Here is a 21,945-nt window from a genome sequence, read left to right as displayed (position 1 = left end):
ACTTCCAACTAGGTTAGGTTAAGTTAGGTTGACATGAGGGTGCGAATATTCGGCCCATGCAATCACGGACATACACTTAAGCTAATAATCGGCTTGTTGTGCGCTTTAAATACTGAAGAGTAACCTCGAAAAGAAAATTCATAGTAGGAATTCCGTGCTACTTAAGAAATCCTTAATTGTTTTCCGTACCACGTCCCTAAGTTGGTTCATATCTGGTATTGTGTCCCCCAGTAAGTATCATTGTCGGTTAACCACGAAAGGCGGACAATGGCACTAGAAATGCTCGGTAAAGATGTTCATACTCGACGTCCTCGCGTTAACATCACACCACCTCACGCCCGGATCCCCGCCTGCAGGACCGTATTATTGTCAGGCAGTCTAAAACAGATCTCAGCCCTTGGGTTCTCAAGGTAGACCGCCAGACCCAATCTGTCCTCTAGCTTTGAGCCATCCGTGTAACATGATCTTCCAAATGGCAATACTGGGGTTCCGTCTGTCCATGACTGTGCCGCTGGCAGCAGTGCCTCGCACTCGACCTTAAGGTCATCTTAGATATCCGATCGGAAACCTCTTCTAATCCATCCGGGTTTCCTTTTGTCGCCTCGATTATACCGCGATGGTATGACCTGCTCCTATTCTCTTTCCATTTTCCCATCGCCTTATGTCTCATAGCCGTAGTGGTTGCCTCACACTTAATCTGTATGTCTATGGATCGGATATTTAGAATAGTCTCCAGTGCCCTAGTGGGCATTGTCCCCATCGCTCCGCCTATGCCAAGACACCATGTTCTCTGAACCTATTTGATTATCTTGCGAAGCACTTTTTCTCCATTGCCGTCCACCAAACTAATGAGGGGTAAGTATCGGCATAATCACGCTCCTGTAGAGCCAATGGGCTATACTCGGATTCAGGCCCCATTTCGAACCTACGGCCCGTCGACATTTTGCCCAACATCTGTGAGCCTTCTAGATACGCTCCTGAATGTAACACTTCCAATTTAGTTTCTTGTTCAAGATCATTCGTAAGTATTTGCCATTGTCAAATATCGTAATCGTTCTATAGAGGAAATGTGGTGCGTCAAATTGGCCCACCTTCGACTTCCTCGTGAACAGGCATTTTTTAGTCTTCTCTGGAAGACCCTTTCGGCCTATATGCATAGCTGGTTTGGATCCTAACCCCTTGGAAGTATTATAACATCGTCTGCGTAGCATATGGGCTCAAAACCCTCCTCTGTCAGCATCCGTAATAGGTCATTTATGGTGGTCACACATTGGAGTGGCGTTGTGCCACTTTCTTCCTTATATTTGTGTCATGAGAACCAAAATGTATCCATCGGTTCCTTAGCAAATGGTTTATCCAGTCTCTAAGGATCTGGTCCACAGGGTACTGGTCTAAGGATTGGATCAGAATGTCGGTCCGCACATTGTCAAAAGCCCCTTCGATGTCAATGCATACCAGCAATGTGTACTTCTTGACATCGAAGAATTCTTCTATATTAAGCACAATCTCGTGCAGGGTAGTCTCCACCGACCTTCCCTTGACATTGACATGCTGTTTGCATTTAAGCAGTACGTTGGATGTCCTACTCTTTAATGGTATCCACAATGCGCTCCACGTTTTTGAGTAGAAAGGGCGTAAGGCCTTTGGTGTCGCATAACATGCCTTGCCAGGCTTGGGTATAAGTACCACCCTTGCCTCCTGCCAGGCTTTCGGAATGTATGTAAGTACTTTGCGCGCTGTGAAAATAGTGGCCAGATGAAGTGCCAGATAGTCGGTCTCATTCCGTAGTAGCGCCGGAAATATTCCATCTGATCGGGGTGACTTAAATGGTTTGAAGCTTCTCCAGGCTTTTTTTTACCATAAATTTCGTTTTGATAAGCCTTTGATTAAACTTATTATTCCAAGATTCCGTCGTCTTTGTGATTCCTGACGTATCCTATGGAAAATGCGTTCTCATCAAAAGCCTCAACATGTCCTCCGTTGCCTCTGTTTCCATGTCGTCATTCCCATGTCGTCATTCCCATGTCGTCTACTAACGTTTTAGTTGGGACGTGTGTTTTTGAGAGAATTTTTTTCATCTTGACTCTGCGGAAAAGCTATTCCTTGAGCCGTGTGCAATTCGTATTCCTTGAGCCATGTGCAATTCCCATCCCAGTAAAATTCCGCTCTTTTACAACGTGCTCTGTTGTAAAGTGTGCGGACATCTTTCCTAATGTTGCGAATCTCTCCGGTCATCTAGAGTTTTTCTTAGGCTGATTTCCTTTTTTAAAGAGTAATCCTGGTGACATTTTGTCTAAGCCTTCTTCTGATTAGTCTTCCAAATTGTGTCCAGTTGGTTTTCAACTTATTGTGAAAGTTTACCGAATGCGGCGTTGGCCGCATGGCTTGCGAGAATTCGCATCGCACTATATTAATAACTCATTTTCTGCCTGTTTTGCCTTCCTCACCAGCCGTTGCAGCTCCGTCGTGGGGGGCGGTGTCGGAGAGTCGAAAACCAGACAAGGTGATGGCGAACAGACCCGTGGCGAGAATCAAAATTTTCTTGTGCGCTTACGAATTTTTTAAAGAACCTATCTTATCTAAAACTTACCAACGATTTCAAAAATGATACTAATAGAAATGTCAGATTTTTGGTTTTTTTTTTTTAAAGAGATATGACAGTTCAAAGTAGACCAATTTTCGAAAAAATTTTACTTTGATAAGCCAGGGTTTCCCCTCCAAATACTGGCAACATTTGGGAGGTACTATGCCATGTAAAAACTTCTCTCCAAAAAGGTATCGCATTGCGGCACTCCGTTCGGACTCGACTATAAAAAGGAGACATTTTATCATTGACCCCTTTCAGGGCCAGGCGCGCTTTCTTCGTTCCTGTTCCGACTTTGTCTCCCTCCGCAGGACACTATGCAGAGTCCGCATTGCGGGGGTCTGTCTTGGTTTTTCCAGAATAATTGAAAGTAGAAAGCTCTTTTTCTTCTTCAGAGCCGAAGCAGTGTTAGCTTTTCTGGAGATCTGATTCTCTTTCCAGTTTCCGTAGAAGTACCTGGAATGTGAGTTCTTTTTCTTCCAGCTTTCTGAAAGGCTTTAAAAATTTTCATTTCAAGTACCTTTTCCGAGATATGGATAATTTTCTTCGAGGAGCGAAATGATAAGACGTCCGCTCCACTCAACGGTTACTTCCCACTAACTAAAATATCCTGAAATTTTAAGTGAATGCCAATAAATACTGCTTCCTTTTTCCCCCTTCTGTCCACTATATTTTCACTCAGAGACCTTAGGTTCATTGAATAAAGGTAGAAGAGAAAAAATGATGGAGATACACCATAGTACGGTACAAGAAAACAAAAACATTCCTTACATGTATAACTAACAAATATCATACATCTTAAACGCTCGGTTTTTTTTTTTTTTTTTTTTTTGATTATTTTTAATAATCCTACGCCGCATTGTTGTCACAATTTATTGACCGTTACACATCTTCTTTAAAAATATGGCACAAGTGCTATTGTCTTATATAAAATTCTGTTCAAACGCCAGCAGTAACATACACCGCACCTAAAAGTCGTTTTGAACTTCTTCTCATCTGTCCACACCGTGTATCTTCTTAATCTTACATTAAGCTGAGGATGATCACGTACAAAAACCAAACTAATGATTTTTCGTAAAAGAAATATTACCTCTAATGATCATGATATTTTGTTTGAAGTTTTTCGTGCTGCTATGTATCTGCAGATACGTTGCATTTACGCAAAATTAGTTCAAGGCTGTGCCTTTAATGAGTATGAAATAAACTGAAGCTAAAAATACTGAAAGAGTGGCAGTAAGCGCAAGCATCAATATGGCTATCAAAATATACTTCAAGTTGAAAACTAATTTTCCACATAATTATTAATATTGTATATAAAAATAAGTTTCGCAAATTTATCTCGTAAGCCATTTGGTAGATTTTAGTTGGGCAATGCAATTATTCTATTTATTTTTAATTTTTATTTTGTTTCGCTTGATTTGCTATATCTTTGTGATTAATTATTGGAAAAGGTTATAACTACTACGAAAGGAGGACTATTTACAAGTTTATATTATTCTTTTGCCATGGTAATAATATTTGCAAGTTTTCCAAGTTGGCTTTATTTATACCACCGCAGTCTACAACAAAAAGGGAGTGTTGATCCAATTACGTCCATATCAAATATCTTGATGTTATGTAAATTATCATTGATTACTATTTAAAATACCATTTAATTGTTCTTAAGAAACATTGTTCTTTGCGAACGGTTCAAGTGATTCATAAATTGAATGCATGGGAATTTTCAAAGCCAATTTGTCTTAATTTTGATTCATGGCCGACAATGACAGTACATTGAAATTGAATATCTTGATAGGATTACTGGCATAGTGTGAGTATATGTGTGTGTTTGTATGTCTTGGCTCAATTAACTTTAACTTGGGACATTTACTACATGTTGGCTTGGCCAATTTGTTATTTACTAAACTTTTTATTTACGTTATGAGAGATTACGGCTTAGAGTACTATTTGTAAAAAGAAGTTCCTTATCTATTACATGTACTGTATAATAGCGTGGTTGTAAAGAACCCAAAAGTTTTTTATGAGCTCAAGAAGTTCAACAGGGGATAGTTATATTTGACAGCCATATATATAAATATGGCCCGATGTACGCGGTATAAAGCATGGTTGGCAACAGTCTTATACACTGCATTGATTAAAATGTCTGCGAATTAAATCTGTTCAAAAATACGACTTTGCAGAAATAAAATTTTAATCTGGACTTCGGTCCATCTGGGTATTATATCAGCACAATAACGAAAAACGGACAAAAACGGACTGACAACACTTGACGCGCTTTTTTTAAGGTTAAATAAACTTTTTAAAAAATTTATTTACTCAATCTGTCGGTGGTCGGTTTCAAAATAGTTATTACTTGATCTTTATGTTTAAAAATTATGTCAAGGAATAATTGATGCTAAATGATCCACTTATGCTACCATACCGTAGTAATTGTGAAATAACCGCACTATGTGTGAGCTATTGATGTTTATATCACCGTAAAGCCCTTTTTGAGTTATCATTTGTGCTAATCGAAATTGTCTTCTCGCTTGAAATCAAATAAATGAACTGCGCTATATCTATGACATTATTCTTATAAAACTTGATATTTATAATAAAGATCAATACTGTGATTTTGTGCTCAATGTAAACGTATAACACCTCTTCGCAGATAAGTTTAATAAACCTAGAATTACACGCTCGTTTCAAGATCACTAGTTTCTTAGGAGTTACAAAATTGTTTTTACATAGTATAAGCCCTTTGGAGCATTCAATTGGAGATTACCACGCATCTAATTCCTCCTGTCTCCAACCGCCACGCTCTCAATCGCTTAGCTGTTTTGAAGGAGACAAATTTAATTTGAAACATTGCAGTTATGAATTAAATAAAATTTCACCTTTTGTCGCAGCCGAGAGTTGAACCCAAAATATTCAGTTTACAAAGCAGACCCTCTACGCATCATGCACATCATTATTTTTATACCCACCACTGTAGGATAGGGGGTATATTAATTTAGTCATTCCGTTTGCAACAAATCGCAATATCAATTTCCGACCCTACAAAGTATATATATTTTGGATCGTCGTAAAATTCTAAGACGATTTAACGATGTCCGTGTGTCTGTCCGTCCGTCTGTTGTAATCACTCTAGAGCCTTCAAAAATTGAGATATTGAGCTGTAATTTGGCACAGATACGCCTTTTTGATGCACGCTGGTTAAGTCCTTGAACGGGCCAAATCGGACCATATTTAGATATAGCAGCTAAATAGACCGATTTTCCGATAAATGGTCTCATACCCATAAAAACTTTATTTTTCATTCGATTTTGCTGAAATTTGAAACAGTGAGTAGTTTAAGGCCATATTTAGATATAGCTGTCATATAGACCGATCTCCCGATAAAAGGTCTGAAGGCCACAAAAGCTTTATATATTACCCGATTTCGCTGAAATTAAGAAAAGTGCGCAGTTTTAAGCCTCCCAACATCTGACGTAAATTTGGTTCAGATCGCAGTATATTTAGATAAAGTTACCATATAGACCGATCTTCCGATAAAGGGTCTGCAGACCATAAAAGCTTTATTTATTACCCGATTTCGCTGAAATTTGCAACAGTGGGTTACTTTACGCCTCCCGACATCTGACCTAAATATGGATTAGATCGGTCCATATTTAAATATAGCTGCCATATAGACCGATCTCCTCATAAAGGGTCTGAAGCCCATAAAAGATTTATTCTTATTTGCGATAAGCATATTTCTGAGTGTATGAAGTGCATCGAGCTGCGGTCGCAGGCATTCCATTTCATAAAGAATTTCAAAATACATGTATTCTCGTCAAAAAAAAAAGGATTGTATTTGAAGTCAGGGTGAATCATAATACATGTCTCATTTTTTTAAATGTCACATGTTTTGCGTATAGCGAGTAAAATTATGTTTACCAATGATTAGGGGTTCCATTCGGCCATGGTGAGTCTGTGGTACCATAACAGATCCAGCATTAACTGCCTTAACACTAACAATGAACAGCACACAAAAAGGAAAACGGTCTTTTGACACCAATTTTTATAACATTTAAATACTATATGGATAACAACGGCAACGGTAATAACAGCTGCTCTTGATGCTGCTGCGTTAGTGTTGCAGTTGCATTTGCAACTTATGCCCAATATCCAGCCTGGCCAGGAGACCTATTATCGGCATTATATGCCACAGCATATGCGTGCATTATGGCAGTTTGTTGTGGTATTTTATTGTGTAGAACTGCACTCCACTCCGCAGTTGCGAGACTCGAGGAGACTTAAGCAACTGCGTCCATGTCAAATATGCTGTGCAACTAGGCAGCCAAAGCGTTGGCCCGATCAGGCAACACTTTTGTTGATTTGAGAAAAAAACACAAACTCAAAATGTTGTTTGAATGACTATGTGCGAAGGAACCGCTGTTACGCTGATTTACAATATGACACGATAACAGTGACTTTTATCAGTGTGTACGTACTGTACAACATCAGCAGCAGGCAGTTGCAATGGCAACAGCAATTCCTACAAATATGGTAACAGCAGTGGTTGGCAACCAGTAACTAGCAACACAACAAAATCCAGTAGCAACATGTAAATAAAGTTTGAAGATATTTTACTGAATTGTATGCTAATAAACAATTAACAATTACACATACATACGAAATATGTTGCTAGTCGACTGACTGTAGGCGGCTAGATGCACTGCAAAATAGACGCAGCAATCGCAGCAGCATTTTCCTTGAAGCTGACAACGGTACTGTGATATTCTTGAAGGACACCATTTTACGTTTTCATTTAATTTAGACATGGTAGGAAAAATATTTATAATTAAAATGATTTGTAGTGGAAATAAAATTGAGAAAAAGTCGGTCATACAATGCACATACAATGACTTAAGATGGAAAATTACATCGGGTGGCAGTTTGTAGGCTCAAATTCGCGATATTGCGCTTAGGATAGGTTGAAAAGAGGATGCGGATATTAATCCGCCTCATGCCGCTATGGACATACACCTAAGCCAATAATCCGTTTGTTGTGTGCTCTAAATACTAAAAAGTAACCTCGAAAAAGAAAATCTAAGTTAGGAATTCCGTGCTGCTTACAAAATCTCTAATTGTTTTCCATACCACGCCACTTAGTTGGTTTATGTCTGGTATTGTGTCCCCACCTAAGTACCGGTGTCTGTAAGCCGCAAAAGCCGGGCAATGACATAGGAAATGCTCCAACGTTTCATCATCTACTTCACATGCCCTACACATGCTATCACTTGCCGCACCGAATTTTCATAAGTGAGCTCATATGTGGTCTGTTATGATACCGAAAGCTTTACTGACCTCTTTCTTACTTCCTTTCAGTTCTGTCTTTCGCCAAAATTAGATGTACATATATTTTTTAATGTATACAGATGAATTGAGCAAAATTAGATTAAACATAAATGAGAAAATATTCAATATCTATTGAAAAATAAACAAAAAATAAAATAAATACTTCCTTTCAGTAAAAGCCTCCAATCCAAATCTCCAAATAAAACTTTTGTCGTCCTGGCGACAGTTTCGCTGTTCCACAGTGGCATGTAACACTGCCAAATAGCGAAACAGTCGCCAGGACGACGAAAATTATATTGGGCGTTCGTAGCCCACCCTATTAACTCGGACTGCATCGACCTGAAAGGCATCGGGCTAACCAGTTTTGTTGACGGCAGTCCTCTGGCCTTCACTGACAAATTGCCTGCTTTCTCATTCGCCCTTACTCCGCTATGGCCCACCAACCAAACGATGCGATTCGTGCCATTTACACTCAAAAACAGTTCGTGACTTTGTCGTCCTGGTTGCTATTGTCTTTATGGTCAGTTTACTGTGCGTACCACACCACCTCATCCATTTCGTGATCGCCCGGATCTCCTCCGCATTGTGGATAGGCTGTCTAAAACACATCTCAGTCCTTGGTTTTCCAACCGTGTAACATGATTTATAGATGGCGATGGGTTCCGTCAATCCAAAAATGTGCCGTCAATCCAAAACTTATTGATGGCAATATAGATGTCAATGGGTTCCGTCAATCCGAAACTGTGCCGCTGGCAGCAGTGCATCGCACTCGACCTCAAATGTCGTCTTAGAGATCGCCAAATATATATATATATATATATATATATATATATATATATATATATATATATATATATATATATATATATATATATATATATATATATATATATATATATACATATATATATATATATATATAAATATATATTTATATATATATAAAAAAAAAATATATATATATATACAGCGGTCAAAAAAAGTATTCATCATTCAATGTTTTTTTTTAATAAGTCTACAAAAGACAATTGGAATAAAAACATATTAAACTAATGATGCAGTAGTGCTTGTGTGATATATATGTACACAATTTCATTGTTTTTAAAGAAAAAAATAGTATTTATTGGAACAAAAAGGCCCATTTTACAGCTGAACACAAAAAATTAAACAAAAAAAGTATTCATCATTGCAAAAAAACAAAAAAATAAATAACATAATTTAAAAAAATTAATACTTTGTTATTCGACCACCGCGTCTTATAACTTCTTTTAAACGGTTTGACATCGATTGGACTAATTTAGCGGTTATATTTTGGTCTATATTAGTCCATTCCTCCATTATCACCTGTTGCATTTGACTCTTGCTCGAAAAATTGCGCGTTCTCAATTTGCGTTCGAGATGTTCCCAAAGATGTTCAATTGGGTTCAAGTCGGGACTTTGAGGAGGAGTTTTAATGACTTTGGGGCAGTTATACAGCATCCACATCTTGGTATTTAAAGCAGAATGTTTGGGGTCATTATCTTGTTAATATTGAAAGTTATTACCAAGCCCAAGTTTTACAGCACTATCTTTTAAATTCCTCTTTAAAATGTCAATGTAATACTTATGATCCATTACTCCATTAATAATTTCAAGATTTCCCGCTCCTGAAGCCGCCATACACCCCCAAACCATTAAACCACCTCCACCATGTTTTACAGTAGCAACTGTGTTTCGTTCTTCAAGCTCTGTATTTGGTTTTCTGTACACTATGACCTTTCCATCGCACCCAAAAAGATTAAACTTGCTCTCGTCTGCAAAAATGACTGTTTTCCAAAATGATTCGGGCTGTTTTACATACATTTTTGCGAAGTTTAGCCTTTTCACTCGGTTTATTTTATTTATAAAGGGCTTCTTACGTGCAGTTCTTCCTCTGTAACTATGCCTTTTGAGTGTATTTCGAATTGTTTGTGTAGTAACTTCCTTCCCTAAATATTCCATAGTGTTTTTACGAAGAATGGTCGCATTTGTCTTCGGAGTTTTCTGAACTTGCCGCACTAGCCAACGCACATCTCCAACTGAAAGTGCTTTTGGTCGACCAGATCTTGGTTTATTGTCAACAGTTTTCGTTTCTGTCCACTTTCTGATGATGGATTGTATAGTAGATCGTGGTCTATTTAATATTTCACTGATAGTTTTTTGAGTTAAACCATTCCTGTGGTGTTTTATTATCAAAACTTTTACCTCATCAGAAACCTCGTTTTGCTTACGACCCATTTTGACAAAAACTATATTTTCAATGAAATTAAATATTTGCTGTCAAGAGCAAAGCCTCCTTTACTAAATAAAACAGAAAAGGGGGATTCCCAAATAATATTTGAATTTGACTTTGATGATAGCACATCAATGATGAATACTTTTTTTGTTCTGTTTTTGGTGTTATTATATAAAATTGCATTTTTTGCGCTAATTAAATTTATTTTTTGAATTTATTTTAAAACATATTACGAAAAATAAACTATTGCATAAAACTGCATTATTTGTTTACTTTAAATTTTCTTCAATTACCCAAAATAAGTGAATTTATTATCAATTTTGCTAATGATGAATACTTTTTTTGACCGCTGTATATATATTTAGTTTTAGAGGTCATAACATAACGATACGTGCAAAATTTCAGTAAAATCGGATACGAATTTCGCTCTCCGATTTGGTCCATTTGCAAAATTTCAAGTGCCTAGCATTACTCCTTCGAAAATTAGCGTGCTTTCGAAAGACAAACCGAAGTGCTACAAACGGAATGACAAAATGTGTATACCTCCGTTTGCATAAAATTCTGAAAAATGCATGATATCTTTATTTGAATCGATTGTACGGTCCAGATTATTTAATGTTTGAAGATTATGTCTCTTTCCAACACGAATAAATGCTTCAATGTTGTCTTCCAATGCGTCAATTGAAGCGTGCTTGTCTGTATAGGCATGAGCTTTAACATAGCCTCACAAAAAATAGTCTAAAGGCTTTAAATCGCACAATCTAGGCGGCCAATTGACCGGTCCCGAACGTTAAATAAAATATTCACCGAACTCGCCTCTCAATAAGTTCATGCTTACACGTGCTGTGTGGCATGTGGCACCGTCATGTTGAAACCACATGTCATGCAAGACAAGTTCTTTCATTTTTGGCAAAAAAAATTGGATATCATCTCACGGTAGCGCTCACCATTCGCAGTTACGGCGTGATTCGCATCATTTTTATATCCTCTACCATAGGATGGGGGGTATACTAATTTCGTCATTCTGTTTGTAAATACTCGAAATATTCGTCTGAGACCCCATAAAGTACATATATTCTTGATCGTCGTGACATTTATGTCGAACTAGCCATGTCCGTCCGTCTGTCCGTCCGACCGTCCGTCTGTCTGTCGAAAGCACACTAACTTCCGAAGGAGTAAAGCTAGCCGCTTGAAATTTTGCATAAATACTTCTTATTAGTGTAGGTCGGTTGGTATTGTAAATGGGCCATATTGGTCCATGTTTTGATATAGCTGCCATATAAACCGATCTGGGGTCTTGGCTTCTTGAGCCTCTAGAATGAAATTTTGCACGTTATGTTTTGTTATGATATCCAACAAGTGTGCCATGTATGGTTCTAATCGGTTCACAACCTGATGTAGCTGTCATATAATCCGATCTTGGTTCTTGACTTCTTGAGTCTCTAGAGGGCGCAATTCTTATCCGATTCGAATGAATTTTTGCACGAAGTATTTTGTTATGATATCCAACAACTGCGCCAAGTATGGTTCAAATCGGTTCATAACCTGATATAGCTGTCATATATAAACAGATCTGGGGATTTGACTTCTTGAGCTTCTAGAGGGCGCAATTCCTATCTGATTTGGCTGAAATTTTGCATGACGTTTTTTATTTTTTCTTTCAACAACTGTGTCAAATAAGGTTTAAATCGGTTCATATCCTGATATAGCTGCCATATAAACCGATCTGGGATCTTGATTTATTGAGCCTCTAGAGGTCGCAATTGTTATCCGATTTGCCTGAAATTTTGTACGACGGATTCTCTCATGACCATCGACATACGTGTTTATTATGGTCTGAATCGGTCTATAGCCCGATACAGCTCCCACATAAATCGTTCTCTCTATTTTACTTCTTGAGCCCCCAAAGGGCGCAATTCTTATTCGAATTGGCTGACATTTTACACAGGTGTCCAACATATAATTCAATTGTGGTCCAAACCGGACCCTATCTTGATATCGCTCTCATAGCAGAGCAAATATTTTCTTATATCCTTTTTTGCCTAAGAAGAGATGACGGGAAAAGAACTCGACAAATGCGATCCTTGGTGGGGGGTATATAAGATTCGGCCCAGCCGAACATAGCACGCTTTTACTTGTTTAAGATGTTCTGTCCAATGATGCCACCAGCCCATAAACCGCACCAAACTTTGACTTTTTCTGGATGCATTGGTAGCTCTTGCAATGCTTCTGGCTGATCTTCACTCAAAAATCGACAATTCGGCTTATTTACATACCCATTGAGCCAAAAGTGAGCTTCGTCATAAAATGGAAGAAGCGTGCGTTGAACCTCCTTAACGAAGCGTACATCTTGGTAATAAAATTGAATAATATGCAAGCATTGTTCGTTTGTGAGACGATTCATGGTTAAATTATGGATCAAACTGAAGATGTCTTACAGTGAAACAAAACATGAACGTGCGAAACTAGGGTTTCCATACAGATAACAGCTAAAAAATCACCCTTTGATTGCCGTTCGTCTGTCCGTCTATCTGTTGAAATCACGCTACAGTCTTTTAAAATAGAGATAATGAGCTGAATGTTTGCAGATATTCTTTTTTTGTCCATAGGCAGGCTAAGTTCGAAGATGGGCTATATTTGACTATATCTTGATATAGCCCCCTACAAACCGATCTGCCGATTTTAGGGCTGATTCCCATAAAAGCCACATTTATTATCCGATTTTGCTTAAATTTGAAACAGTGAGTTGTGTAAGGCCACTCGGCATCCTTCTATAGTTTGGCCCCGATCGGTCCAGATTTCGATATAGGTGCCATATAGATCGATCTCTCGATTTTAGGTCTTGGGCCCATAAAAGGTGCACTTTTTGTCTGATTTCACTGAAATTCAGGAGTAGTAAATTTAGCGAGTAGTATTAGGCCCCTCGATATCCTCCTTGAAGATGGCCTAGATCGGTCCAGATTTGGATATAGCTGCCATACAGACCGATCTCTCGATTTAAGCTCTTGGCGCCATAAAAGGCGCTTTTATTATCCGTTTTCTATGAAATTTGACACAGTAATATATGTCAGGCTTTTCGACATCCGTGTCCTATATGGTTCAGATCGGTCTATGTTTGGATATATTGTAGCTGACAAAAAACCAAAATTTAACAATTTTGGATTCGGCAATTTCCATGCCGAATTTGTTCCAAATCGGAAGATATTTGCATATAGCTGCTACTGGTGCATATATAATGCCTTTTTAACTGGATTATAATGAAAGGTTGTTTACATATATACTCGAGATTGTGGGTATCTAAAGTTCGGCCAGGCCGAACCTAACGTCTTTTTGTTTTTCCAATCTGAAGGGACAGCGTTTGTTTCCCTATCCCAGGGAATAGAATTGATCCCTTATTTCGTCGACTTAGGGTTCAGATATAACATTGGATGATAGAAGTGCAATTTCTTGCATTTAATACAAGAATTTAAGCACTTACTTGTTTTCGCCGTTTCTATGACCTTGCAAAGTTCACTGGATTTTTCTCAATCCACCCACGCCTAAGTATTGTGGTGCTGTAGATTGATTGATTTGGACTTAATGTCCCAAAGCCTATTTTCGTTTGCGCAAACTGCCATGTCCGACAAAAAATGCCAAATCAACCATTGCCAATTAACCCTTATCGTCTTAGCCGCCAACCTTCAAAGCCAAAATATGCACAAGCTGTGACAAATGGCAACAAAAAAAAAACTTTGGCCTTAATACCCTGAAATTTGAGTGCCATAAGCTGGAAAATCCTTGAAATTTGGCAAACGCATTTCGATATTGGCCACAATATTTGGTGGCGATGACTAATATGCCTGTCCCCACCATCCAAGTAAAGGTCCAATTTGTTATTTTCCATTTTAGAAATTCCTTTCAGCGATACTTTTAAGTCTAGGCAGCGCGAGTGCGAGTGGGGATTACTCTGAATTGTATTTTATCGATTGTTATTTGACACTTAATTTAAGGTGACAAAAGGTGCTTTTTAACATGCATTTCTATGTAAGATAAACCCAATGCGCAATGTCCAAATCCCAACTCCCAGTTGCAGTCCAAGCTTACATGCAATGTGTCTAAAATGTCCACATATGTCCATCGTCATCAGAGTGAATATGTCCATCCGTTAAGGCAAACACCCGCTTCTTTGGGCGCAGGACCAACTGCATATGTGTGAGTGCGTGTGTGAGGAGCAAAGTCGGTATAAATGGTAGTTTATGACACGCATTAACTGTTCCATTATGGCACCATGGACAAGTCAGTTTTGCAGTTATTTGATCACCTCTCCGCCGCTGCTCCTTCGGCCTTTAGGCACGCCAAAGTAAGTTTGAACCAATAGACCTTAGCTCTACGCCAGCAGCTTGGGTCCGGGGCGTGCGTTCCTAATGCATGTAATGTATCTTTGAATATCATTGGAGCACTCGTATCTGGGCCTGTTCATTTGATAGCTGTGGCATGTTTTAATGTTTACATATTCCAGATGTTGTCGTTGGTGTTGTTGCCTCCTGCTGCTGTTGCAGCACCTCAAAAGCATACAGCATGCTTTGCCAAATGAGCTAATAAGCTCAATAAATGTTCAACAGCCCCTGGCCAGCAGAATTGAATGACGTTCCGACATGTAGGTGCCGTTTTTCGTTTTTTTTTTTTTTTTGTTTCTTTGACAAAGGCTTGCCACACCATTATTTAGCTTGAACTTTTGTCTATTTATAGCAAAATAATCAATTCCAATTTTTGTTAAGTATGCGGAACTTAAATGTAAAGACATCCTAGCTACGGACGGTTTATTAGACCAATGCAGGATTGTTGTTTTATTATGAACATAGTTTTTGGATTGCACGATTTTTATGTTTAGTTTAAATTTCTTAAAAACTTAATATTTCAACAAATAATTTTCAAATATGTTCAATTGGCACTATAAAATGAAAAATATAAAAAAATAAGTTGATTTATATGTATGGTCCTTGGGGAGATGTTGTGTAACGGATATAGGAAGATATATTCATTATTTAGAGCATTTATATTGACGTAGTTATTTCTTTACAAAAATTTGGAATACAATACCAATGTTGAATTGGATGGCTCCAAAATGAGTTGTGCTTTCTCTGAGAAAACATACAGGGTAGCTGACACGAAGTGTTATTAAGTACATGCTGATATATCTGTCAAACCAGTAATTACAGCTACAAGATATTTGTTTTATTGATTGCTCATTATATTCTTTACAAACCATCAAAAGTTTTGGGTTGCCCAAAAAGTAATTGCGGATTTTTCATATAGTCGGCGTTAAAAAATTTTTTCACAGCTTGTGACTCTGTAATTGCATTCTTTCTTCTGCCTGTTATCAGTTGTTATTTTTAGCTTGCTTTAGAAAAAATGTGTAAAAAAAGTATATTTGATTAAAGTTCATTCTAAGTTTTATTAAAAATGCATTTACTTTCTTCTAAAAAATCCTCAATTACTTTTTGGGCAACCCAATATGTGCTTGAAAGTAAAGTAATTAGTGATGGAATCCAAGACTAATAGTGTGATTGCGTTCTATTTGGCTGGAAAATCACAACTGGCTATTGTTGTCGAACTCGACCACCTCAAAGTTAACAAAATGTTTGTGTATCGTAGAGAGATACCTTGTTTGAGTCGTTATTATGATGCGGAGAGGGTTGCCCACCGCCATGGTGGTGGCCCAAACAAAATCTGCACCAACACCTCAAATGGTTCGGCGATGGAGGCTCGAATGCAACCAAATCCACAGCATAGCGACAAATGGCTAAAGATCTACAAATATATTTATTGAAAAATGAGCTCAAGGTAAATCCTAACACGTTGCAAAAAGTTAGAGTCGAAAGATCAAGGGATTTGCTGCGCTTGCTCGAACGTGGTGAATTTCAGAACATCGAGTTCTCTGACGAGAAAAATTTCCAAAGTGAGCAATACATTAACTCCCAAAATTGTCGTTTTTTCTTAAACAAACGCACGAACGAGAATTTGAGTAATGGTGTGGGCAGTTGGAACGCCGCTTTCCAATCATTTCCAAAAAAATTGAGTTATTTTTGAGGCAACATCATGTTCCGCACACCATTCTGTCCGCACGGTGGCTCTCGAGTTGTCAAATGCCAATCCGATTTCAAAATGTACCATTTTAGAGAGCAAGATAAAAAATGTCAGTATTCATGCGCTGAATGGGTTAAATTACCGGCAGATTACATTCGTGCAGTTAGCAACTCGGTTTTTGCCCGACATAGTAACATACACGGTAAAAGGTCGCCGTATTAAGAAAACATGAATGGATTGTGAAATTTAGATTACTTACAATAAAAAGTATTTTCATACAAGAAATGGTACGGCACTCCGAGCATAGCAAAATATTTCAGGCAAAAATACTGGCAACAAAGCGTCATCATATATAGAACTCTTAAGATTATTTGTCAATAGTCGAGCTGCTTCCCTAACATTAAGATGCAACGACGTAATATCAAAGCTTGTAAAAGAAAAGGACTTTCTAAGCTCGATCGTATGGCTAGATTAGTTCTCACTTCGCTCTTCAATTTTTGTCGGCTTATTAAGGTGTCGTCACATCAAGATTGAAAAAGAACGTACATAATACAACCTTAAACGCAATGCATTCCTGATGAACCTAGAGAGAGCATATCAAATTTGGAATTTGCATATCGCAAGTAATAAGTAAACGAAAAGCAGTCATCACAGTAGTGGTGTGGTACACATTTTACTGAACGATACTTTATATTAATAAATTACTTACGCACATAAAGGATGTGTATTAGACAATGTGCAAAATTTGGAGTGACTGGTCTCTTAGTGACTCCTAATGTTAATTACCTTCCCTATGGATTTTTGTTTTTACTGAGAGTTGTTCAATTGCTTTCCTATTTTTAAGTTGTTTAGCATTTTGATATTGTATTTCACAGACTGAAAATCTGTTTTCAATTGTGTAATTTTGAGATCCGAAAAAAGTGGTCGGGCAGAGGTGACAAACATTAAGGGGCCATCAAGAAGCCAACGGGCTCATCTGGGACCCGAAATTTTGCACATTATAAACTAAAAAATGTCTGATTTCATACTAGCGTATTGTGCGTTCCCAGTTGGATTAACTATAGCTGTGCTGGGGAACCCAAAAATTTGCAACATTGAACAGATGTTTCGTAAAGGCCAGCTGTTTTATGAAAAGCAGCTGTTACATGAAAATACAAAAGCTAACACCAAAATGGATCAAAAAGGCGGATGTGAGTAAAAAATAAAAATATTGTTCATTGGTAATTATTAAATTTGCTTCATTTTTATTTACTTTTAATGATTATTAAAGGCAGCAGCTAGCTACCCTTGATCTACTTTAGAAGGTAAGTGCAAAATTTTCGGAATTATTTGGAAAATCTCGAAACATTGAAACATTATATCCTTCGAAGCACCAAGAAAAAAGCAATGATCAGAGAACTACGATGAAAATTAGTGCAAATTAGTCTGCCAATTGTGAACGGATACACATATCGTCAATGAAAACACAGTGTCCGTAGCTGCACATGATCAAATAGTGGTCACAGTAATTTGTCTTGCCACAATATCCAGAATTATCAGGTGGTTAGTCCAAGGTTCCTTTGTCATCACACCAAGTGCTGCCGATAAGGGACTTGAGAACGTTGTTTCTACTTTTGTGTACGGTGATGGCATGTAAATCAGTTGTAGTCCTATGCAACGGGAGGATCGGAAGGAGTAGTCCCTCATGCGTCTTGGTTACTGATGAAAAAAGACAGATCGGTCTGTACGACTTCCCCTTGCTCGTGTCCTTTCCAGGCTTCAGTAGCGGGATCACACTGCCCATCTTTCAAACATCAGGTATTCTAATAGTGTTCAGTCAGGCTGAGAACAGTTGTAAGGTACTCGTCTCCAGTCAAATTCAGATTCTTCAGCATCAGTGTAGAGCTTCCATCTGGGACCAGCGCCTTGCGCGACTTGGCGCCACGGATGACATTCGCAGCTTGGTGCACTGTAAATTGTGATAACAATTATAAATTATAACGTAAATTAACGTTTATCTAAGGAAAATACCTCACAAGTATCGCCAGCATTTTTTATTTAAAAACAATTGTCTTCCTAAGCAAGCAAATAAAAATCCAACCAAAAATCAGCTGTTGTTCTGCAAATTTTCACTGGAATTCGTTCGCGTACTTTTGCTTGCACATTTTTTTAAGAGAGTAAAATGGCTCTTACTCTCCTGCAAATTTTTACTGGAAAAGTACGCGAACAGACCTTATGTGTCGCCACCACAAGTGAGTGAAATAACGACCGCTGAGAGTTTTAAATCTGAATCGATTTCATAGACATCGCGCTGTGTTTGTACTACTAATCGGTTTAAGAGAGGTAGCGGATAGTTTTTTTATTTATTTCCAAAGTTGATAAAATTTGAAATGAAAAATCACAATTCGCCGCAGTCTCTCATGAAGATCAGCATTTCAAAATAAGCATGGATGGCAAATTAATAAAAATTTACATTGCAACTTTGTCTTAAAATTTGGATTTATCCTTTCTGATGCGTGTAATGTTAACAATTACAAATCGAATAAAAAGACTTGCCCATGGAGCATTCCATTGAGACATTGAAATATATGTATATATGGACATTTCCTGTTTGCGTTTTAAAATGTTGGTTGTCTTCTCCTGCATTTGCAAATTAAAGCTATAAAATACACATAGTAACGGTTTTCAGAGTTACTGACCCGGAGGCAGGGAATTTCGAAAAAAATACGATTATTAAAAATTAATAACACTCATACGTCCCGGAGGCAACCATTATTGAAAAAGAAACTGCGAATTCAATTATTTGTCCGGTCTTAGCAGCTTTTAGCAGCGACTGCAGGAGCAAAACGTGGCTCAAGCAACTAAGCAACAAACAAAGCCATAAATTTGATGTCACCCACTGGTGGTAATTGCGGCCATAGAAGCGATGGCGGTGGCATTAGTACGCTCCATTAAAGTGTGGCCGGGTGTATGTGGTCACAACAAGCAATTACATGAATTGCCATGAATGGGTCACGCGGGTGGATACCGGAACGATAGCGTAGCGGCCGCCCGCTTTGGAGTGTTGGCACTGCATATGCTCCTGGCTCCTTGGCACAGCAGCATATGCACAACAGTTGTAGACTATCATAATATTTGACACTAAAATGTCGTTAATAATTAAATTTCCAGCTGCAGGAGCTGCTGCTATAACAACAGTGCCACAGCCTTAGTCTCCGAAGGTGAGAAGGGAGCGGTAGAAAGAACGAGCAACCATCGCAAGTAGCAAGTAGCTGTAGCTATTAGCCAAGTTTGTGGCACGAAGCCTGACTAAACGGAACATTAAATTTTGTTATCACAATAAAGTGTTTTAGTTTTGCAAGTTGTTGCTGTTGGTGTTTCCTCATAAGAAGCAGGCTAAGAATTGTGATAGTTGTCGTTAGCGTTTTGGCTATGGAAGAGGCCTGGCCTGTAATCAATATGAAGTCGGATCACTGAGACACCAACAACCGACTAGAAGGCTGGCTTGCAAGGCTGTGCCCCACCACCACTAGTATCAAGCAGAGTCACCTATCGACGCTTGCTGGGGCAGGGAAAATTGATATGCCACCAAAGTAACGAAAACCATAAAAAATTTGAACTTTTATATTAACCACATACTTATTTATGTCTTGGCAACAACAGCAACAACCAGCCGCACACGCAGCTATTCCTGTGACAACAACAGCACAACAAATGAATAAATGAAATGAATGAATGGCAAACTACCGGCCGGGTGGTCGAACGTTCGGTCGGTTGGCCGTCGTTTGGTCCAATGCCTGATAGGAGTACCACCACCACTACCACGATTCCATATGGCAAATAACCAAAGTGTGAGTAACTTGGATATGGCTAAGCCGTTGGTGGTTGTTGGGTGCCACAATTTGTGGCTCCGTCTTCTGTTGTTGGTCTTGTTGTTATTGTGATAGCAGCGCTTGTTTATTGGTAGCTTTTTGTGCGACCAATTGCAGCAAATGCACCAACATACCGAGCTATTTATTAATGAGATTACCAACTTGATTGCAAAAAACAGCCGAAACAGAAAAGGCCACAAACAACAACATCAACATTATTTATACGGGCGTTGCCGTTTCACTTTTCTGTTTTGGTATGGCAATGCGTTAACTTGGCAAACTGCAATTTGGTTAATAGTCGAGGCTAGAATGAGCTTCAACTAAAGCAAACCAATTTTGAATAACCATTATAAATATCTCACAACAAATAAGTTTGCAAGTTGGAAAGCATTAAGGGTTCAACGTTTGTGTTTGTGGGTGTGGGTGTGTGTCGAACAATAAAGCTATGAAAACCCCAAATTTTTATAATCAATCTTTTCAACTTACTGAACAGGTGGCCCAAAACTATTAATACTCCATACGTTCCATTGTAATATTTTCGAAATTTGGCATTCTATATTACAGGTCATGCTATTTTGCTGATTTGAATTGAGCCGCAATCTGAAAATCCTGCCACCAAATGAAATATTTGAAAACAATTGCGGACCAGCTTGAAGTGGCCAACGAAAAACTTCCGCTTCAAAACGAATAACTATAAAAAGTAAAAACACGTTAAGTTCGACCGGCCTAAACTTTGGATATTAACCATTTCTAAATCTATGCATAATCACTTTATGTTATACCCAATCTCAAATAAGAGTTCCGTCTATATGGAAAAGCAAATTGGCCCATTAAGGAACAAACCTCCCACATTTAAATGAATGCTGCCAGATTCAAGTTTCAAGTCCAAACGGAAGAAGTTTTTACATGAAATAATACATCACAAATGTTGCCAGCAGTAGGAGGGGATAACCGCCGCTGATATATATAGATGTAGACAATATATGTCTATATGGCAGCTATATTTAAATGTTGCAAGATCTGGACTATATTCGATACGGATGTATGCAACTAATACAAAAATGTAGCATTTATGCAACATTTTGGCCCAATATTCATTTAGTTTTTTTTTGGCATAGTAAGCTGATGATGTTTTTGTTTTTAACCAAATTTGCAAGTCAAAGTGTACATAAATAGATAATACGAATGATTTTTACTTTTTAATAGCAGCGACAGATGGAGGACATGTTGAGGTTTTTGATGAAAACGTATTTTTCACAGAATACGACAGGACTCACAAAGACACCGGAATCTTGAAATAATGACGATGATCGAAGGCTTAGCATAGCGGAATTTATGGTCAAGGAAGCCATGAGGAGCTTCACACACATTTAAGTCACCCGGAACTGATGGAATATATTCGGCGTTACTACAAAAGGAGGCCGACTATCTGGCGCCTCATCTGGCCACTACTTTCACAGCGTGCCTAGGACTTGCATATACTCCAAAAGCCTGTCAGGAGGCAAGGCGAGTTATGTGACACCAAAAGCCTATAAGCCTAACGGATAGGGAACTTATTTGGAAGGATAGTCCACTGGATCAATACTAACTCAAGCCTCAGTAGTTTGGTGGACTTCGATGGAGAAAAAGTGCAACACAAGGACCATACAAGAGGTTCAGAGAACATGTTGTCTTGGCGGACCGATGAGAGCCACGCCAACTAGAGCACAGGAGATTATTCTAGATATCCGACCGAATGACATACAGATTAAGTGCGAGGCAGCTACTGCATCTGCGAGACTTTCGGCGATGGGAGAATGGATTGAAGATGACAGCAACTCATACCATCGTGGTATAATCGAGGAGACGAAGGAAACCCGGATGAATCA

General features: G+C 38.4%; 1 protein-coding gene across 7 annotated transcripts in view; it reads left to right on the top strand.

The window, feature by feature from the left end:
• Positions 1 to 21,945, top strand: part of LOC106091895 (broad-complex core protein isoforms 1/2/3/4/5) — an 889,290-nt gene that overhangs the window by 533,828 nt on the left and 333,517 nt on the right. The gene's annotated exons all lie outside the window — the stretch shown is intronic.

The sequence above is a fragment of the Stomoxys calcitrans genome, chromosome 4 (genome assembly GCF_963082655.1).
Source record: "Stomoxys calcitrans chromosome 4, idStoCalc2.1, whole genome shotgun sequence".
Classification (NCBI taxonomy): domain Eukaryota; kingdom Metazoa; phylum Arthropoda; class Insecta; order Diptera; family Muscidae; genus Stomoxys; species Stomoxys calcitrans.
This window is presented reverse-complemented; position numbering and strand designations above follow the sequence as displayed.